The sequence below is a fragment of the Dryobates pubescens genome, chromosome 2 (assembly GCF_014839835.1).
Source record: "Dryobates pubescens isolate bDryPub1 chromosome 2, bDryPub1.pri, whole genome shotgun sequence".
In the NCBI taxonomy this organism is placed as follows: domain Eukaryota; kingdom Metazoa; phylum Chordata; class Aves; order Piciformes; family Picidae; genus Dryobates; species Dryobates pubescens.
Genome location: NC_071613.1, coordinates 30,461,450 through 30,482,395, shown reverse-complemented (window position 1 = coordinate 30,482,395; position 20,946 = coordinate 30,461,450). Strand labels below are relative to the sequence as shown.

Genomic DNA, 20,946 nt, shown 5'->3' with positions numbered 1-20,946 from the left:
GAGATTGGACCAAACTAGACATTTTTGTAACAAAACATCAAACTGACTTTTAATAGGGCTTCAGCTAGCATAAACCTTTCAAAAAAAGAGGCCTCTTTCATTTAAAGAGACTAATTAATATCACTTTGCTATGATTTAATACATTAAATAAATCTAATTAAAGATTAGATCAAATTAATCAAATGCTACACTGAAAACAAAGAGAAATAAACAGAAGGTGAGAGTGGATGTAATAAAAGCATGAAAGCATTTTAATGAAACATGCCATGCAGCCATCATCTACTTTACATGACCACTCTGGGACCAGGCTGGGAAGCTTCCCCACTCCTGGCTTCCTTACACTCTCCTTGAGCCAACACAGGGAGTCAGACCAGTTAGAAACAAACTGGCAACAAATCAACAAAAGAGAAATTTGCTTTCAACCAGACCAGTGAGCCGGTGGAGCTGAACTCCAAGTCATGAAACAGTACTGATATGAGGGCAGCTGACATTTGTCAATCTCATCGAGGCTCCCCAGAACTAGACCTCATCTTTCTGGCAGTGTAACAGAAAGATTTCATGCCTGTCCACTATGTTTCTGGTTGTATCTCCCAGGATGGTATCTCTTAGTTGACAACATGGCAGTGCTAACTTGTGTGCAGCTTGTGATACACAGCAATACTTCCCCACAGTCTCGAGTACTGAATCCTGCTTATGTGCAGCAGCGGCTATCACTCAGCTCCTGTTTTCCTTCTGCATAATTAATATGTCCCTTTATTCAAACGAATATAATATATTGGTTCTAAACTCAGTCTGTTCTGTACTCTCTTTTTAAAATAGTGTGACCCTGTAAGGAAATCCTAGTGCCATGGAACTTCGTCTTCTCTTCACAAGTGTTAAGACCTGGTATTTCTTCCCATAAGTATTTCTGACATAAGTCAGAAACAGTGTTTTAAAGATTCTAGGTTCATTGAGACAATCTGACCTGTTCTTATAGCTCCTTATCACTTATACTGACAACTGTCACCTTAACACAATCAATCTTTCTAATAAAAAATCATGCAAAACTGGTACCATGCAACCCAAAATTTTGGCTTCCTCTGACATTCACAGGATGCCAACTCACCTTTTCCTTTGGCATTCTGAAGGTATTGTAAGTGCACTTACAGAAAGATTTCTTAGAGTTTGATGCATATTTCAGTTCCATTTTATTTATTAATTTTGTCCTACACTTTCAAGTTGTTTTTGTTTTCTTAGTCATCCTTAGTAATTCAATCTACTTTCCAGTTCTTATGCTTGAGTCCATAAACAGTCTATAGTTGAGCCAAATTACCTTTGCTGTCTTTCCTTTACCATGGGATAATTTGCCATCATGTTCTTGTTAGAGTCTCTTAAAGTGAGAACTTCCAAATCCTTGCAGTATGCTTGGTAAGAGAAATATCCTGATAAGAACATCTTAAAATCCAATCAACTCAATCTTTTTAAATTTACTTCATCTACTGCTTGTTTGGTGTACCACAAGGTAGTAGCATTTTGCTGCATATCTCAAAAATCAGGCAAGATGGCTATTCCGTTACTATTTCTCATAAGGAGGAACTTCCTTTCACTTTTAATAAATACCCTTTGTCCTGTCTTAAAAATTAGTATGTCACTCTGACTTTAAATGCAATAATCAATACTTCATATTTAGTATCCTAAATGCCTATCATTCTGCATCCCAGGTCCTGCTTTCTGAGCTTAAACTCCCAATCACTGGGCTTCAAATTAACATTTAAACATTTGTCTTAATTCTCTTGAGTGCCATGCACATTTAACCTCACTTCATACTCAGCAATTGATAAGACTGATTGAAAAGCAGTATATATTGTTTACAGAAAACATAAGGTTTAAAATGTGGGTTTTTATCTCTAAACTTTTCAAAACGTAACAGTGAGAGATGGAACTGCACAATTTAAAGAAATTCAGTTCTATTTATAACAGGTGGGATGAACTGACAAAAGGCACTAAGAAAGGAAAACACTGTTATTACAAAGCCAAGTCTCCCTCCCTCTCAGAGCTAATCACTGCAACAGGGAGATTGAAAACTCTGAAATGCAACCCAGATTTGGAGAGATAATTATTCATGTAAGTTTGAAGTCACAGATGAAGGCATTTTATTATAAGAGAATACTTTTGGAGACAAAGAAGTCTTAAGAAGACTCTATCTATAATATACACCAAGTTTCCTTTTAAATTGCCTATATTTGCAAAACTGAGGGATGCAAGACTGGAAGTACAATGTGTGATGTACAAAACTCCAGCAAATGGTCCCAAACTTGCGTCTGCTACACTGGTGAAAATCTGTCATCATACCTTTTCAGTCCACAGAGTCACTAGGATTAGCAGCAGTACAAGGGTGAAATCTGGTCAATTAACTTCAGCAGGAGGAGCTCTGTATAGAAACAACAGCTGCCAGGTCAGACACTACGGCTGGCCTTTCTCAATGCAAAGCAATAGCAAGAGGAGGTACCACGGTATTTGTTGGCACAGCTTCATGTCTTTGATACTTTATAAACAGAAACTGCTACATGCTCCTTCTTGTACAATAGTTCTGTACTGCTGCACAGAGAAACCCAGTGAAGAAAGATGTGTATGAACACCAAAAGGAAAGTGGCAATCAATTATGACATTACACAGATAGCAGCATTTGCAGTGGTAGGACCACAGGAAACAAATTATGCAGAATGACTTGCAGTCCAGAGGCAGGATCAAGCTTAACCACTCCTCTACTATCATATATTCTAGACGACACACTGCAGTTCTCACTCCTTTTCTGTGCAAATGTCCTAACATGAGCTTGCATAAATAGTCACTATAGTAGCACATGACATTTGTCAAAATAAGTTTTCAAAGATGGGAATAAAAGATTGGCTCCTTAGTAAAGATCAAGGCTTATATGCTCCTGTGGATACACCAGTCATAGTTTCACAGTCACACATGCATTCCCCAGTGGGTTTCAAATACGTCGTAGATTTCTCCAATAGATGGAACCTTTCAGAGCTAAACTATGCTCCAGAATATGCTGACTGCCGTATAACCTAAGGACTCTTACCAAGTCCCTAATTCAGGAGCTGAAGCTCCTTAAACCGGTATTAAGTAGGCAGGTCTGAATTTGTGTTTTGCTGTTCAATCACCTAGAGAAGGAGCCCACATCTTTAACATCTTCCTCCATCTCCAATGGTGGTTAACTATGCCCTTGGAATTTCCATGTAATTTTTTCAGAATGTTCAAAACTGCTATGGAAGTGAGAGGAAAAGGAAAAAGAGGGAGAAAGGGGTGGGGGGGGAAAGGCGGGAGAAAGGGGTGGGGGAGAAAAGGCGGGAGAAAGGGGTGGGGGAGAAAAGGCGGGAGAAAGGGGTGGGGGAGAAAAGGTGGGAGAAAGGGGGAAAGCCAAAGTCACTCCAGTCTTCCAAAAGGGTTAGGAGTACACCTAAGCCATGAACAGCTAGTTTCTCCACGAGGATGCTCTGGGAATGCTTTACTGAAGTCTAGGTAAACATCCACAGCCTTTCCCTCATCCACTAAGGTTACCTTGTCATGGAAGGAGATCAGGTTCATCAGCAGGACCTGCTCTTCATGAACCCATGCTGACTGGACCTGATCACCTGGTTGCCCTGTATAGTATATGCCTACCAGAAAAGGAGAAGATCAGTAAACTGAAATTACATTAACTCACTCCTTGATCAGGAAGAGGCATGATGGCTTTAGCTGCTTCCAAAGGGGGGGGGGATGGGCTTGGGTGGGTGGGAATCCTTAGGGTTTTTTTTTAAAGTGTAGTCAGAGTCGAGAATAGCAGAAGAAAGAATTAATCCATTATTAATCCACTTGCTGGTAGTAAAATGTTCACATTAAAGATAAAAATATATGTAAAATATTCTAAATTCACCACTTCCAGATGTGATATGTACTAAGGTCTGGGTTTTTTTAATATGTGGTCCACTTCAGCACAAGTTTTGCAAAGAGATTTTCTCTCACAATTTTCTGCCATCACAGAAATTTAGACTTCTAAACATCTTTTTCTCAGGGCATGAACATCAAACATCTCCTTCTAAACACTTCTGAAAGTTACACAAAAAAGAGTCATGCAAAGTGAAATTTAATCTTCAGATGTCTTTTCTGTTATACAAGAACAGAAATGAATGGCATATCCTGTAAACACTTTATGGAATGCACATTTCTAATAGACTACCATGACTGATACCTTAATTAATAAAAAAAAAAAGAGAGACAAACAGTAAAACAAGAAGATAGGTTTGTCTTTAGACAACACTGAAGCCAGAACAGAGAAGAGCCATAAACATTTCCTTCTTCCCAGATCTAACAGCATTGTTTGCAACAATGAACTCTAAAAGATACATCATTCTACAACAAAAAAATGGAATAAATTTCCAACACAGACTAAGAAGTAGTCCTCTTACCTGCAGAACACTAGGTATCCATGCTGAAGAAGAGAAAAAAAATTAACTTAAGATGGGAGTTAGAAAAAAAAAATAAAATCACAAGAGCAGATAGATTCCAGTGTAGTAAAATTTAGTAAACTTCAACTGTTTTTGAGATTGGAAACCTCTGTACCTAGAATAAGGGAGGTTTGGTCAAGATGAGACTTTCCTAGTATTTTTAATTATGTATGTGTATATCTAAACACAAGAGAAGGGAAAAACTGTAAATCAATCTAAGACCACCTGGTCTTCATATGTTGGGCTAGATTATAGATTGATAAATCAATCCATCAGATAGCACTGCTGAGTTAAAATAAGAGTTAGAAAAAAACCTATAGAAAATAAAAGTACCTGGGCATTCTGTCTGAAAGGTTTTATTAAACATGACCCTTGTCATGCAGTGAAAAGAAAAAAGAAGCATAACAAGTAAGAACATTTTATGTGTTTCCAAATAATATTTGAGCTGCAAGAATGAGAGTTTAACCTGCCAGAGTAGCAATTAAACTGAAGGTGAAAAAAGCTCAGCTCTCCCTTCTGCATAAAACCATCATGCATGAAGCCCAATAAGCTGGCCACAGCATGAGGAACAAAGCTGAAAGTTTCAGTGTATCCCTTTGATGAAGCAAGAACATCAGTCTCTATTTGATAAAGCTTGTTGTGTAGAGCAGCAGATACCTTTTAACTTGAAAACAATTTACAAATTGAAAAGAGACTGAGGACCTTTTAACTTGAAAACAATTTACAAATTGAAAAGAGACTGAGGAAAAGCAATATAAGAAACAAGCTCTTGGAAGTCTAGAAAACGCAAAGGTTAAATACGGACACCCTAGGAACAACACATGACAGATATAGAGGTAAGAGGTGGGGAAAGGGTATTTTAAAGACTTCTGAAGTAATGAATTCTGAAAGGTTTGGAGAATAGAGAAAACTGACATAAAAGGATCTAACTGAGAAAAATAGGTCTGAACATCAGTGAAATTTTGACACCAAGATTATTCTGAGTGATATTTAATGTTCATGACGGCAGCCTTTTTGAGCTGAACCAGACTGTGGGGGAAAAAATCTCCACAGAGAATCTGGGAATCTCAATTCCACATGCATTTGTATAAAGACTGTCTTAAAAGGTGCTGTATGTACTAGAGAAGCAATCCCACATCAACAAACAGAGGACTGGATGGCCAGCAGTGAGTACTATGACTGCAGTCTGCTAAAGACAAACTGCAATAAGGTATTTATAGTTGGTATCAAACTTTTCTTTTATGAAGTATAAACATGGCCTTGCTGGATTTCAAGGGGGCTATGTCTTTTAGAAATAGTTTTATTATTGGTCAAAAAACAATAAAACAAAAGTTAACAGAAGAAAATAAAAGCATAAACATATGCTAAAAGCTAACATCAATGATGTCCCCAATGCAGTGTATTTTATAATGTCCATTCTACTGCACAAAAATGGGTCCTTCCTCCACAATCAAGGTTGTCAAAAGCTTAACATCATAACATGGAAATATATAGAAGTATTTATATATTTATTTGTATAGAGAAATATAAAGCTTTGACTTAAGAGACAAGAGCACTTATTTCTGTTTGAAATTAGCATTTTAATTTGTCTAGGTTACTTGCATTTTTTTTGCATTAGAAATACAGAGAACAATAGAAGCACTTACAGAATCACTCTGACAGGAATTATGTACCAGTTCCTGTGGACTAACAAAGCAGAAGAACTTTCAACATTTACTCTTCTGACAAATCTAGTTGTTGACAACATTTTAGTAGTGCTTAATACAGTAGCAGTTGCAAATTCTGGGAAAAGAAAGTTACTAAGATTCCCTCTCATTTGGCAAATGGAATTTTCCACTTCCTATAAAATCTATTTTTGCCAAAGGAACTTGTACAGAGTTGTGCTATGACTGCACATGAAATGGAAAGTTCCACAGCTGTAATGAGACTGGGAACTTTTGTTCATGGAACACTATTTTTTTACTATTAAATAAATGCATCATAGTCAATAACAGCATTGTTTATCTGATTTTAAATTGTTATCTTCCATAAGGCATTTCTGGTAAGTTTCATGACAAAACACCCCAAGCACAGCTGCTATTTGCTACAACCCCTACACCTGCCATAACAGTTTGCTTGCATGCAACCCACTATGAGCAGAAACAGCTTTCATTTAGAGATATTAGGATTCATGCAAGTTGAAACAAAGATATCTATATATCAAATAACTATACTTATTTTTTATGGTGACAGCAACCTTCAGTCATTAGTACTAGATACATAAAAGCATTCTGATTAAAAGCTGATCACTGAATCTCGAGTCAACTAATCTATCCACACGAGATCAAACAAGAATTCTGCCTTAAATCTGTGGTGACAGTTAAAACTCCACACAATTTCAAAATCACTCTACTATAAATAGCACCCAGAACAGAGGGAAAAGAAGTAAAGGTATATGAAAAGATGGCAGGAGAAGGGATTACTGCTGCATGGAATTTGGTGCATTTTCTGTGCATGTATGTAGCTCAAAAAAATCACATCTTTGAAATAGACTTGAGTGAATGGCAAAGAGGTATTCACTAGAAATTAGAAAAATCCATTCTATGACTCATTTAAAAGAGGGGTCAGCAAAATTAGATGATACTTGCAGAGTAAATAGCAAATAATTACAAGTGTCAAGATCTTGCTCATAGTCTGGAACTTTAATTATGTGAGACAAAAACCAGAGGAAAATAATTTGATGGTAGTTATTTGTTACGCAGACTAATTGATAGAGTTATAACAGCTACTTAGGCATTTTAAAGTTCATCCTTCAACAGCAACTAGATATTTAGAGATCTGTTCTAATACAGTGAGAACAATACAGACATATGAGGCATCTTTCCTGGAAGTTCTGGGATCTCATTCCTCAAAATTTTGCTTACACTGCAAAAGTTACAGTTACAAAAGTATAAATATATATTTGCTTTGAAAAAAATTTCATTGGTGATAAATCACAGCAAAAAACTTGTATACAACTTCCAGTTTTCAGAAGAGCTTATAAGGCTGGACTTAGGGACAATAATAGCTTTGCTGAGGTTGAGCAACTTAGGGAATCAGTGAGATTCACCACACAAAATACACCAGAAGGGAAATAAGTCCCACAAGATTCAAGCAAAAGGAGTAAGACTGATATGAGATATAAAATTTCACTGTAAAACAAGGTACAAATTCAAGCCTGAAGGGATGCTGACACTGCTTGGCTTCAGACCAGCCTGGAGTTACCTGGTAGTCTTTGGTGTCATAGGAAACTATGACAGATGCACAGTCACATTTGGCACTATTACATATGCAACTGTCCTTCTCAGGAAAGCAAACAGGTACAAAAAAGACTCCACCATCAAGTTTTAACTACTCTGTGAAAAGAAGCCTATCTATCTCAAGTGCTGCTGTTGTCCCATCCCATAAGAACAAAATTCATTACATGAAGCAACCTGGCAACTACTGCCCTACACTTCCAAGTGACCCATACCAATTAATATCCTCAAGCATGTTTGCCCAAGTTTATTTCACTTTCATTTAGATTTCCATCATTATGTCTCACTTCTTTTACTGCTTTATGGTTATTGAATGTATCTGATGAATGAGCGGGTAACAGCACTTTATTCTGGTGTCCACCCTTCAAAAAATCCCAGTAAAAAATTACAGAAGTCTTGACATTTGTGAATTTCCCTGCAATGTCTTTCAGCTGACAGTCAAGTATATCCAAACAGGTTTCTTAGTTGCTTGTCCTGGCATCACACCAATGAGCTGAACAGGTAAAAATATTCAAGATGATTTATTCTTCCCCATCTGACTGGTATCTCCCCTCTGCACCATATGCCTACTAATGCCTTGAGCTCCCATCCTCACCCCATCCATGGTAGTTTGCTGTCCCAAGAGCCTGCTCTTGCAGGCCATTCCACTTTTCATCATTGCAGCTTAAGACAAAATAAGTTCAAACACTCATCTGGAAGAGACTACTTGTAAAGAACCTTCATCAGTGCTAACTTACAAAGACAACTTCCTGAAGTGGTCTATATGGGTACCTGTTTGTATAAGCTTAAAAAAATAAATATGAGAAAATATCCAAGGCAAAAATTTTACTAGTTTATTGAAAGTAGTCCTGCAGTTTTCACAGGCAAGTTACAGAGCTGTTAACATCAAGCAATAAATAGCTTGTAACAAATCTCTTTTGAAACCTGCAGTTCCAGTCTTCACCACAGTAGTGGCTCTATCACTCCCTAAAGGACATCTGGTCTCAAACCATGCGGCAGAAGAAGCTGTAAGTAAACAAACAAATAATTGCTATAACACCTCATCAAGTTTGAAGTTGCCACACAACAAGTTGGCATATGATCAGATGAAGACTATGGAGGTTAGAGTTTCAGTTTAATTAACAGTTTTCAGAAAATCTAACTTCAAACAAACAAAAAGTTATTGTATTTTAATTATTTTAATAATTTGGGTTTATTAAGGACATTTGAAACCAAAAGACTGCTCAGAAAGCTTTTGTACCTGAGACAAATTAAAACAAATATGGAAATCAAGTGTCTAGCAGGTCTAGGGTGGTTCTCCTTCCCCTCAGGTGTGAGACCACACTGGGAATATTGTGTCCAGTTTCGGACAACAGTTAAGGGAGACAGCAATCTACTGGAGAGTCCGGCGGAGAGCTATGAGGATGACTGGGGGACTTTAATATCTTTCCTGTGAAGAAAAACTGAGAGACCTGGGGCTGTTTAATCTTGAGAGGATGTGGTGTGTTGAAAATTTCCTCCAACATTAAATTTGCCAGACCAGCTCAGTTGGAAACAAATTTCACACCCAATAGTGATTTGTTTACATTTTACTACTTTCTGCTCAAGATCTGCAAAAAATTTTTAAAGGCATAGCCTAAAACTACCACAGAGGAGAGGGCTGAAAGGGGATCTTATTAACCTCTATAAATATCTGAGAAGTGCGTGTCAAGATGAAGGTGCCAGTCTCTTTTTGGTAGTGCCCAGTGATAGGACAAGGAACCATGGGTACAAGCTGGAACACAGGAGGTTCCACCTCGACATGAGGAGAAATGTCTTTATAGTGAGGGTAAAAAAGCACTGGAACAGACTGGCCAGAGAGGTTGTGGGGTCTCCTCTGGAGACTCCAAAACCCAGCTGGATGCATTCCTGTGCATCCTGCCCTAGGTGGTCGTGTTTTGGCAGGGATGCTGCAGTCAACTTCTAGAGGTCCCTTCCAGCCCCTAACATTCTGCATTTCATAGGGTGAAAAAAACTAAAATATTTGCATAAAACAAAACAAAGTACACTCATGTTGTCTTGATTTAGGATTGATACAAACAGGTGGAGTCATAAGCAGCTGTCCACACTTCTCTGAAGGCTAAAACAGACATCAGATGGGATCTCATGCTGTTGTCATTGAACGAACCTGATCTGTTTGGACGCATTAAAAGAGGGTTTGTGTGATGCTGCCAAGTCAGATACTGAAGAACAACAGGTCACAATCTCCATCCTCCATCTTTCTCATTAAAAAGGATTTGATAACAGGTTAAGTAGTCATAGAATCATAGAATCAATAAGGTCAAAAAAGACCTCAAAGATCATCAAGTCCAACCTGTCACCCAAGACCTCGTGACTAATAAACCATGGCACCAAGGGCCACGTCCAATCCCCTCTTGAGCACCTCCAGGGATGGTGACTCCACCACCTCCATGGGCAGCACATTCCAACGGCTAACAATTCTCTTTCTGTGAAGAACTTTCTCCTCACCTCCAGCCTAAACTTCCCCTGGTGCAGCTTGAGACTGTGTCCTCTTGTTCTGGTGCTGATTGCCTGGAGAAGAGACCAACCTCCTCCTGGCTACAACCACCCTTCAGGTAGTTGTAGAGAGCAGTAAGGTCTCCCTTGAGCCTCCTCTTCTCCAGGCTAAACAATCCCAGCTCCCTCAGCCTCTCCTCATAGGGCTTGTGCTCGAGGCCTCTCACCAGCCTCATTGCCCTTCGCTGGACATGTTCAAGAGTCTCAATGTCCTTCTTAAATTGAGGGGCCCAGAACTGGACACAGGACTCAAGGTGTGGCCTAAGCAGTGCTGAGTACAGGGACACAATGACTTCTGTGCTCCTGATGACCACACTATTTCTGATGCAGGCCAGGATGCCATTGGCCTTCTTAGCCACCTGGGCACACTGCTGGCTTATGTTCAGCCAGCTGTCAACCAGTACCCCCAGGTCCCTTTCTGCCTGGCCACTCTCCAGCCACTCTGGCCCCAGCCTGTAGCACTGCATGGGGTTGTTGTGACCAAAGTGCAGCATCCGGTACTTGGACTTGTTGAATGCCATCATGTTGGACTCTGCCCATCTGTCCAGCCTGTTAAGGTCCCTCTGCAGAGCCCTTCTACTCTCTAACAGATCAACACCTGCTAGCAACCTGGTGTCATCTACAAATTTACTGATGACTGACTCAATCCCCTCATCCAGATCATCAATAAAGATATTGAACAGGATGGGGCCCAGAACTGATCCCTGGGGAACACCATTAGTGATTGGCCGCCAGCTGGATGTGGTACCATTCACCACCACTCTCTGGGATTGGCCCTCCAGCCAGTTCCTAACCCAGTGCACAGAGTGCTGCTGTCCAAGCCACGGGCTGACAGCTTGGCCAAGAGTTTGCTGTGGGGAATGGCAACAAAGGCCTTGCTGAAGTCCAGGTAGACTACGTCCACAGCCTTCCCCACATCCACCAGGCAGGTCACCTGATCATAGAAGGAGACCAGGTTGGACAGGCAGGACCTGCCCTTCCTAAATCCATGTTGGCTGGGCCTGATCCCTTGGCCATCCTTCAAGTGTGCAGTGATTGCCCCCAAGATTCTCTGCTCCATAATCTTTCGTGGCACTGAGGTCAGGTTGACAGGCCTGTAGTTTCCAGGTTCCTCCATCTGGCCCTTCTTGTGGATGGGCATCACATTGGCCAGTTTCCAGCCATCTGGGACCTCTCTGGTGAGCCAGGACTGGTGGAAAATGATGGAGAGAGGCTTGGCCAGCTCATCTGCCAGCTCTCTCAGCATCCTAGTCAAGAACCCTTGATTTAAGAAATGAGGTGACACCTTTACAAAATACAGAGCACTAGTGTGTTACATTAACTGGAAAAAGTAGTTAAATTAGCTCAAACTCAGCTAATTTAATATTCCAAAAGGTGTCTGGGTACATACTGCTTGACAGCATGCATACATGCATTTTTAAGAGGCAGAATTCCCCCAGTACATCCAGCACCAATAGTTCAAAGAGATTTGTCAACTATCAGGCACAAATTATTTAAGATAATACTGTTTTATTTTCATTCACTCATTTGTCACTACTTTTAAGAATGGATTTCCTTATGCCTCAACTACATAAAAACTCCTTTGCATCCTGTTCTTCCTGCTTTGACATTAAGCATCCTTTTTTGAAATTGCTCTCCTCTCATAGCTAGTTTCCAGCACTAGTCTCAGCAGCATTCAGTCCAATTTTCTCAAGGCTTTTTCCCCATGAACGATTTTCAATTTTACATGTCAGTAAAATATCCAAACCCTCACTACCGTGGGGTTAAGATCAAAACCTGGTGATAATTCCTCCCAATTCCCTTTTATTTTATTATTTGTAAGAAAAGCATTGCCTTCTTAACATGCTTCCTTTTTCAGATCAACACTGAAGCTAGAGGAGAACTTGAAGCCTTATCCCTTTTAGGAATTGACCCCACTTTTCTAACGTGGCATTTGTTCTGTGCTCCATCAACAATCTGGGAAGAAAACTTGAGCTTCTCTCCAGGTGGCATATATCATATAGACAAGGAGCACTTCTCTTTTCATGCAACTCATTCCAGTAGAGAAAGTAAACCACAGTTTCCTATTGAGTTTTAAAATGCTACTTCATGTATAATATATAAGATCTGTTAGTTACATCAGCTTTACTTTTTCTGGTATGTTTTCTGCTTTAAAATGTTGCATGCAATACTTCAGCCACTGGTTCAGTATCTATTACTGGCTGTAAGTGACCCTGAACTAGCACCCATTTTGCTGCTATCAACAATCACTTGAGCATTACAGATTTTTTTGGCTGACAATATAACCTACTGCTTTGTTGTTACATTTAAAGTTGCCATGGAGACAAAAGAACAGCTGAATAGCAATCTCAATGCTTGAGAAAGGCTTGTTCCTTAGTAATAGGATGCTACTTGCCAGTATGGAGTCTTGGGGTTTAATGGAAGTTATTATAAATAGTAACTTCTGAATCAAAGCCTTCCTCAAAAAATATCCCAAAAGACAAGAAAAGAGATCTATGCTTCCTCCTGCCCACCCTAGTTCCACTGGTAACAAAGGCAGAGGAGACTTATCTTACAGTCTTGTGGCACAAGAGATTAGCACAGAAGTTCCCTCTAGCTCCATATCCCGAAGGACACAACAGCTGCTTTGCCAAAAAGCTTACCTTATTTTCTCTCCATATGCCTGTAGGTTGCAAATAACATCAAAATGGAAAAGAATAGGGAAGTTCCATACTTCATCTTCCTTACCAACTCAGGTAAAGTGTTGCTCCATCCACAGAAACTAGGAAAAAAAAAATCAAGGATCCTCTCCTTGATTTTTTCCTTGTAGCCACAGAGATCTGCTTTTTCTCTAGCACAAACCTTCCTACACAATGTGTAGACACTCAAACTAACAGCTGAATCCCACTGCCTGCTGCTCATAATCCATTAACTCACACTACAATCCAACTTGCAACTGACAGGAATGGAGGACGCTCAGCCCAGCCCAGCCCTGGGATGCTTGGAACCTTTCAGATTCCAGTTCCAGACGATTAATTCCTTCCATCTCACTGCAGCTACTGCTCCCCAGCGTACAGTAAACATGGGATGAAAATTAGTATCACCTAAAGAGTTTTCTATCTTAAATCCTGTTCATGGAAGTCAGAGAATTTCTGAAGATCATTATAAATAGTAGGTTATCCCTGGTTTGGTACAGTGGATGAGAGATAAAATGAGATAGAGTCTTGTCTGCAAAGCCAACCATTAGACAAAGCAAGCAGCTGTCAGGGACAGCTACAGGAATATTTTCCTGTACAAGAGACTTATCTTCACCCTCCACTTGACACTGTTGCGCTTCTCCCAACACCTCAGTGGCAGTAAGGACACAAAATTTATTCCTTGAGGTTGCTGAGGTTGCTGCCTGATCCTTCCCTATCAGTAGATGCAACTTTAGCCCGTTGATTTCCTGCCCCATGAGCTGACCCTAACTTTCCTGTTGCCATGAGTAGGATAATACAGTAAGGAGTAAATATTCTAGCAAGGTAAGAAGTGGTAGGAAATAAGGCATAAGAAGAGGAGGAAGACCAAGATAAAAATGGTTCTTCCTGCTCCTCACCAGACCCCCCCCCCCCCACTGAAAAACTCCTGCATGCCTTTTCCCAGTCACTGAATTGTCTCTGCCCTCCTCACATCCCTGACGTCCCATTTGTGGGTCCTCTTACCTCTATAGAAACCTCTTGCAAACCCACAGCTTTCAACAACTCGCCCTCTGTGCCGAAATAGATTTTGTTGACACTTCAGAAGGAACACTTCACACTGAGGATCTTTTACTCATGCTGGACAAAATCTGCTTTTGCTAAGAAGCCTTGAATTGACTTTGGAGCTCACAGAAGCAAAATTATTAAATGTTAACATATGAAAGGACAAGCAGGCTGTGTGACAGTAGAGGTCTGTTTCCTAGCTTGGAAATTTCCAGCTGAGTGAGAACATTCTACTGATAAGCTGAAATTAAACACACAGATTGATCCTAGTTTTACAAATTCTCTGATCTACAGCAAAGGTGATTAAAGTGCAAATAAAATTATGGAAGAACACTACTTTTTTGTTCTTTTGAGCAAACAGCTTTCTATTACTTGAGAGGGGAGACAGACTGAAGAAATAAGTTTTTATTACAGATACTTAATTCTGCTTCTCAGTGCCCATAAGCTTCTTGCCCTCTCTCAGGAGTTTCATTATTCTAACCTCAGTTTTGCCTCAGCCACTCCTGCTCTAGACTTGTCCAATTACAGAAAGTGCACAGCTTAAGTCAGTTGCCTGGACAGGTGCCCAGCAAGACAGGAACTTGTTCCAAAAAGGCGGAATGCTCTCCTCTTACAGCATCTTATTCAGAAACATCAACAACCCACTACCCAGGGTGTAGTGGGTTTGGCTGAGCTGGAGTTAATTTTCAAAGCATCCTTCTAGTGCTGTGTTTTGCAGCAATGTAACATTATCAGTGTTGCGGCTGCTGCTGAACAAGCATCCAGGCTCTGTTTTTCCAACACTACCCTGCCCCAAGAGTACACTGAAGGGCAGGCAAGATCTTGGGAGGAGAAACAGCTGAGGCAACTGATCCAATCTGGCCAAAGGGGTATTCCATCCCGTATCAACTCAGATATAAGAACAAAGCAAAAGAAGGAAGCAGTGTGGCTATTTGTCCATGGCGTTTGTCCTCAGGCGGAACCAGTACATGTTGAAAGCCCTGCTACCCAAGACCGCAGCACTGTCTACTGAGGGGAAGTAGAGAATAAATCTCTTCGCTTTCACTTCTGCCTGTGATCTTTTGCTAGTGCCTATCATTATTATTAAATTGCTTCTGTCCTGTAATTGGCTTTTCTTATATTTTCCCCTCTCTGCTGTCCAGCTAAGAAGGGGAGGTGATAGAGCAGCTCTGGTGGGAATTTGGCCCCCAGCCAGTGTCAAACTGCCACACAGGGATGCTTGACAACAGCATGCAACCCCTATGTTGGAAGAGCACCCACCAGGGCCAGCAGAGAGACTTGGGCATCATCACACCAAAACTGCAGTAGACGCTGGTTTCTCCAACTACAGAGAGAAAAATGCAGTCTGGCACATCATTTCTGACAGGTTGCCAAACCCAATTCCACACCTCTGTAAAAGGATGAAGGCAAAAGATAAATCTGCTAACAAAATTATGACATTTCTGACATCCTTGTGCCTCCACAGTCAAGCTTGAATGGAAGGGAAAGAAGTCCACGCACCATGAAATTAGCTAAAACTCAAAGGGAAAAGAAAAACAGCCTCAGCTCAGTCCCACTAGCTTTTTTTTTTATCAAACATGTTTGGAATTGTTCCCACCTTGGGAGAGAAAAACCTTCTCTGAAACACAGTTTAAAAGAAATGTGTGACAGGGAAGGAAATAAAAGGCTTCAACTGAAAAAGGTTATATGGAAATACCATTTTACAGGAGGAAGACTTCTGGAAAAGACTGTTCAATGAAAACAAAATTTCCAGATGGAACTCAAAAGGAAATAAAGCAAGAAACTGATAACTCCAAGATCAAGTTGTACTGGAAGATTAACATATATTCAGAAAGTATGAGGAATATGAAAGGGTATGCATTTCAAACTTAAGCTCATATAAGTTCCTTATGAGAGACATTATACTAGCATCCATGTGAAGTCCAGCTTAATTCATTGAATGACAGCTGAGAAAAACCCAGCCACAGATGTTCCTCACACCAAGTATGGGTCTTTCTTCCACACAACAACTATATTAAAAAAAAAAAAAATCAGGTTTGCTTAGGATTTAATTTCCTGTATTTGCATTCTAAATATCTTAAAGAAGTACAATACCTAAATACATTGGAGGGTGAAGTAGCATACTCAGGCTACTCAAGTTCAAAGGAATAAATGAATTTAAGTGGTCAAACATGTAAAGTTTTAGGAAGGATCCAGTCAAATTATGAAAATGAAGAATTATAAGGAAACTGGCAAACACACCCATAGATAATCTAGTAAATGCTAGCATTAAATAAAAGAGATCTACAGACTTACCCGTTATCATGCTGGTTTGCCTTAGTACTTTTTTGTTGCGCCTTAGTCTGTGAGATGAGCGATCCCTTGGTGTTAAAGCAAGATGCAGGAAGCCTTTCCCTCAAGATGTTTGGCAGAAAGAAGCTACACTGATGCTCAGAGCAAGAGGCTCTGGGCAGAGCATGGTAAATCCATTACAGCCACCATGCCATGTCCTTGCAACATCTCAAATTAGGAAACCTTTGATACCCTTCCAATAAATCCCTCTTTCATCCTTTTGTTTCTTGTGGTTGGAACAATCATTCCAGATGCAAGTTAATAGGAGTCAGTATCAGGTACCTCATTATGTATGTTCATGTTTCCTTAGCAAATTAATCCTTAGGGTATCAGGGTTTTAAAACTCTGATGAAAGGTCTTTAAATTCCCCCTGGATTTGTATTCATAATTGACAGTATTATATAATTTTTAAGTACCGAATGACTCACAACTAGATATTAAATACTGACTTCGTAGCGACCTTGTTATGCTTCTTAATATTCTTACCCTTTCCTCGCTCTAAGGGTCTAGGATTTCAATCCCTGAAATTTGGATTTACAAGAAGCAATTCCTCTCTTTCAAGTAGAAGTCTTTCCTTTGTTTAATTTTACAAAGCAAAGACAGTGCTGAGATGCTCATTTGTGTTAGACTTGCGTAACTACATCTCAAAGTACTTCTCAGACAGCTGTAATAGAAAGATTTCCCAAATCTTACAACTAGCCCTCCAACTACAAACCAAATAAATCCCTAGGTTTATGGATTCAGCATCTTAAACATATCTGAATGGATCTTGTCTATTTTGACCAAACACTAGAAAGTTGTTTTGTTTGCTTTGTGGTTTGTTTTCCTGTAGTCACCTCACCCACTCAGTCAGTCCACAAAAGCTGATCTTTTAATTCGAAGAACTATTCAGATCCCAGTAATGTCTCTTTGAAACATCAAGCACTACAGTATAGTAAGCCTTTACTTTTAACTTGATTCCTGAAGAGGAAGAAAAAGAGATATTTAGTAGCTTTTGTTTGCTTATTTGTTTTGCTATTATTAAGATGTAATAGGATCCCATCCATTTTATTATCTGATACTATTTCTCAAAGGCTAAACCTGGACAGGGACTCAAAGAGTAAAACGATCATGTTCATAATGTCCCAAAAGCAGACAGCTAAACCAGTAAACTGATACCACGTACAGCTGCTAGAAGCAAGTATTTGGCTTGATGACATTTCATGTAATCTAAAAAAATGTTTCAAAGCATCATATGTATGCAGAGTATGCCACTAAAATTTACCAAGGTTACTGGACACAAAAGAACTGCAATAACCAAATGGTGGAATCCTGAAATTCATCTTTATGAACCCAGTGACCAGGTAGGAACCACAGGCTAACACCTCTGCAGGGAAAGCACCACTCAAAAGGTATCTATGAGCTGACTAGTTATATACATTTTTTGCAGTATTTTATTGTGGTTAAGACCCTTAAACACGACAATAGAATGCCATTCCTACTGCTATTACTAGGACCAATTTAAAAGGAAATTAGTGACAGCATCCCTCACTGCCCCACAAATGTTTCTGACATTAGTGTAAATGTAGAATGTGCCTTAGTTTGATACAGCATAATTAGTAATGATTGAACAGAAGAAACTAATGATATTCCATGGCTTAATATTGGGAAATGTCCAAAACAAGCTATCCAAAAAGCAACAGGAGGGTGTCCCATGGGAATGGCAGAAAAGGCAATTATCTCAGGACTTCAAAAGGAAGATCAGAAAATAACAAAACTAGTGACTGCATCTTATTTTTGTGTTTCAATAACAGTTTCACTTCTGTTTCAACTGCATTTTTAATATTAAAAAAATTATGAAATGTATTTTAGTGGTGATAGTGACCATAATTTTAAAATTAAAGAGCATAAAGTCATAGAACAATCAGGTAATATCGAACATACTACTGAGTATGTGCAGTGAAAAGCTGTTTGATTTTGTTCAATAGCTGGAATTCTGCTTAAATGGAAACCACACATCACACCTCATGGACTCTTTCACAGTCAAGATGCAGAACCAAAATGAAAATGCCTCTCCTTTTAAGAGTTTACTTACATTTCATCTAAATTGCACAAAGACCAGATTTTGTGGATTGCTGCAGATATTTCTGTTCTCACTTATACTCTTGTCCATTAGATAATTTCACCAGCCTCAGAGGATTCACATAAGTGAAAAATAAAGACTGAGCAGCCAGCTACAAGATACTTTGACCTGAAGCATATGCCCCATGGCAGACTGACCTGCAGTGCATTATGCAATTGATAGGCAGTGGAGATGCTGATAAGATTTTTGTTTTGAAGTGTCAGAAATATAATGCACTACTTCAGAGGCCAACCTTTCACTCCCCTGCAGCGAGAACCAAAATCTCCAACAAAACCAGAATGATAAGCTAACAATTTAAGGGTGAAGAACACCACTCACAGAGAATCTTGTAAAACCAGGTCACTCAGCTTTATAGCTCAGCACATACCATAAGCTATAAGAACACGGTGCAAGAGAGATACATACCCTAATCCTTTACCTGCAAGTATTCTTTATATCTTTTACTGGCTGAACAGCTACCCTTTCAGTGCCATCAAAATCACACAACCATAGAAATTACTTTTTCCAGTTAAACTGTAGGATTGAATCTATCCTTATTCCACAATCTTTTCAAAAGCTTCAAACACTTTGAATTACTCTCTTTTCATGCCTATAGTGCCCTTAGTTTCCTATAGTTCTAAGCAAGACTGGATTAAAGTCTCTCTCTTCCCACTATGAGTGATATCCCTGCTCTGATCTTGACTGTCCCCTCTGTACTTTTTTTTCTTCTATAATCTTCTGCTGTAATGCTCTCCCTTCCTGTTCTGATGTCTCTTCCTCCCTTCAGTTTCAAGACAGCACATTAGAAATAAAATGGCTGCAAGTATTTTGCACACAAAATTTTCCTTCTTGCCCTCAGCCACTGACTGACATTTGCCCATAACCCAAACTTACAAAATTTTATCTCCCAAGTGGCCTTTCTTCTCAGGCATTCTAACTAACAAATCCTCCACTTACAGAGAAGCACTTTTACCAAATTATCTGTAGTTCTAGAGTTTGGGGACTACCAGGGAGAAAATAAACAGGCTTTTACATTAAACTAAATTAACCTTCTTGGTTTTTCAAGAACATGGGGAAGAGCACACAGGGATTTAGGAAGAGCTTTAGCTATGGACATTACCTTTCAGAACAGATTCATTAATTCCTATGAGGTTTTTTGCATTTAGTGCAAATCTGAAGAGCTATGCAGTATACACAAGGATGTCCAAATTAAGATCTTTGAAATATTACTAGCTCTTTAGGACTTGCATCCTTTCTTTCTGTAAGTGAGTAAGTTCTGAAAGTTTGTAAGTGAATATCCTGTGGCTAGATTTATATTCACCCCTCAAAAGGGACAAAAATTCTGGTTTCTAGTCAGCCACGGTTTTTTGACAATTTCTTCACATGTGAAGTACTTTGATTCTCTATCAGAGACAACCTCACCCTCCCAGAAGAAAGGGTTGTGTTTTGGTTCTGCTGTGCTTCTACCCATCATTTCAGGAATCCTGCACTAACTTCTTAAAGAACATTTCATAACTATTTTTAGACCTGTTGTTGACATTTAATTATTGAAGTTTCAGCTGTGCCACCAAAACACAGTGACAGACATTAATATAGGATGTCTCAAACCACTAAAGAGCAGTTGTTAATATCAACAAACTGATTAATTTTTAGACAGGAGACAAAGTGCATGAATCAACCTAAGGATAGCCCCAGAAGCTACTGTCAAACACAGTCTCTAACCTACCTGATCTTATAATAACAATAATAAACCAGGTTGGAAGAGACCTTCAAGATCGTGTCCAACCCATCAACCCATCCAACCCACCTAAACAACTAAACCATGGCACCAAGCACCCCATCAAGTCTCCTCCTGAACACCACCGATGATGGTGACTCCACCACCTCCCTGGGCAGCCCATTCCAATGGGCAATCACTCTCTCTGTACAGAACATCTTCCTAACATCCAGCCTAAACCTCCCCTGGCACAGCCTGAGAATTCAATCTTAAAAAAGAGAGGATAAAATTTGGTTTTAGCAGCAAAGAAACTCCAGATTATTTTCAAGCACTTTAAAGGTAGAATGCCAGAATAAATTGCACTTTAGACACTGTAGCTACTTTTCTGGGGTTAGGAATTAGCTACCCTTTCTGAATTCCAGTTTGGCATCTAACCTTAAAATATTTGCTACCAAAGGGGGGGGGGGGGGGGAACCAAAACTCTTTACAACAGACACATCTCCTCCAGGAGCATGGGAATAGGCAGGACTTTCTCTTGACCATTCTCACCTTTTGCAAGCAGCACATGAGATTAGCCATCATTCCTACCTACAGAATTTAGGGGAAAAAAACCAACATTTTTCTGAGTCCACACAAGAAGGATGTTGGAAAAAAGAGGAACCAAGAGATTTAGCTTCCTCTAATAAGGTCATGGATTCAGTAACTTCATGCTTGAACTGAAAATTGTCAGCTTTTATTGTCAGATAGTATTATTAGTCTTGCAGATCAAACAATAACAAGAAATAATGAGTAT

General features: G+C 39.5%; 1 protein-coding gene across 4 annotated transcripts in view; it reads right to left on the bottom strand.

Moving 5' to 3' along the window:
• ZNF385B (zinc finger protein 385B) overlaps positions 1-20,946 on the bottom strand; it is a 125,982-nt gene that overhangs the window by 66,899 nt on the left and 38,137 nt on the right. The window lies entirely within an intron of this gene.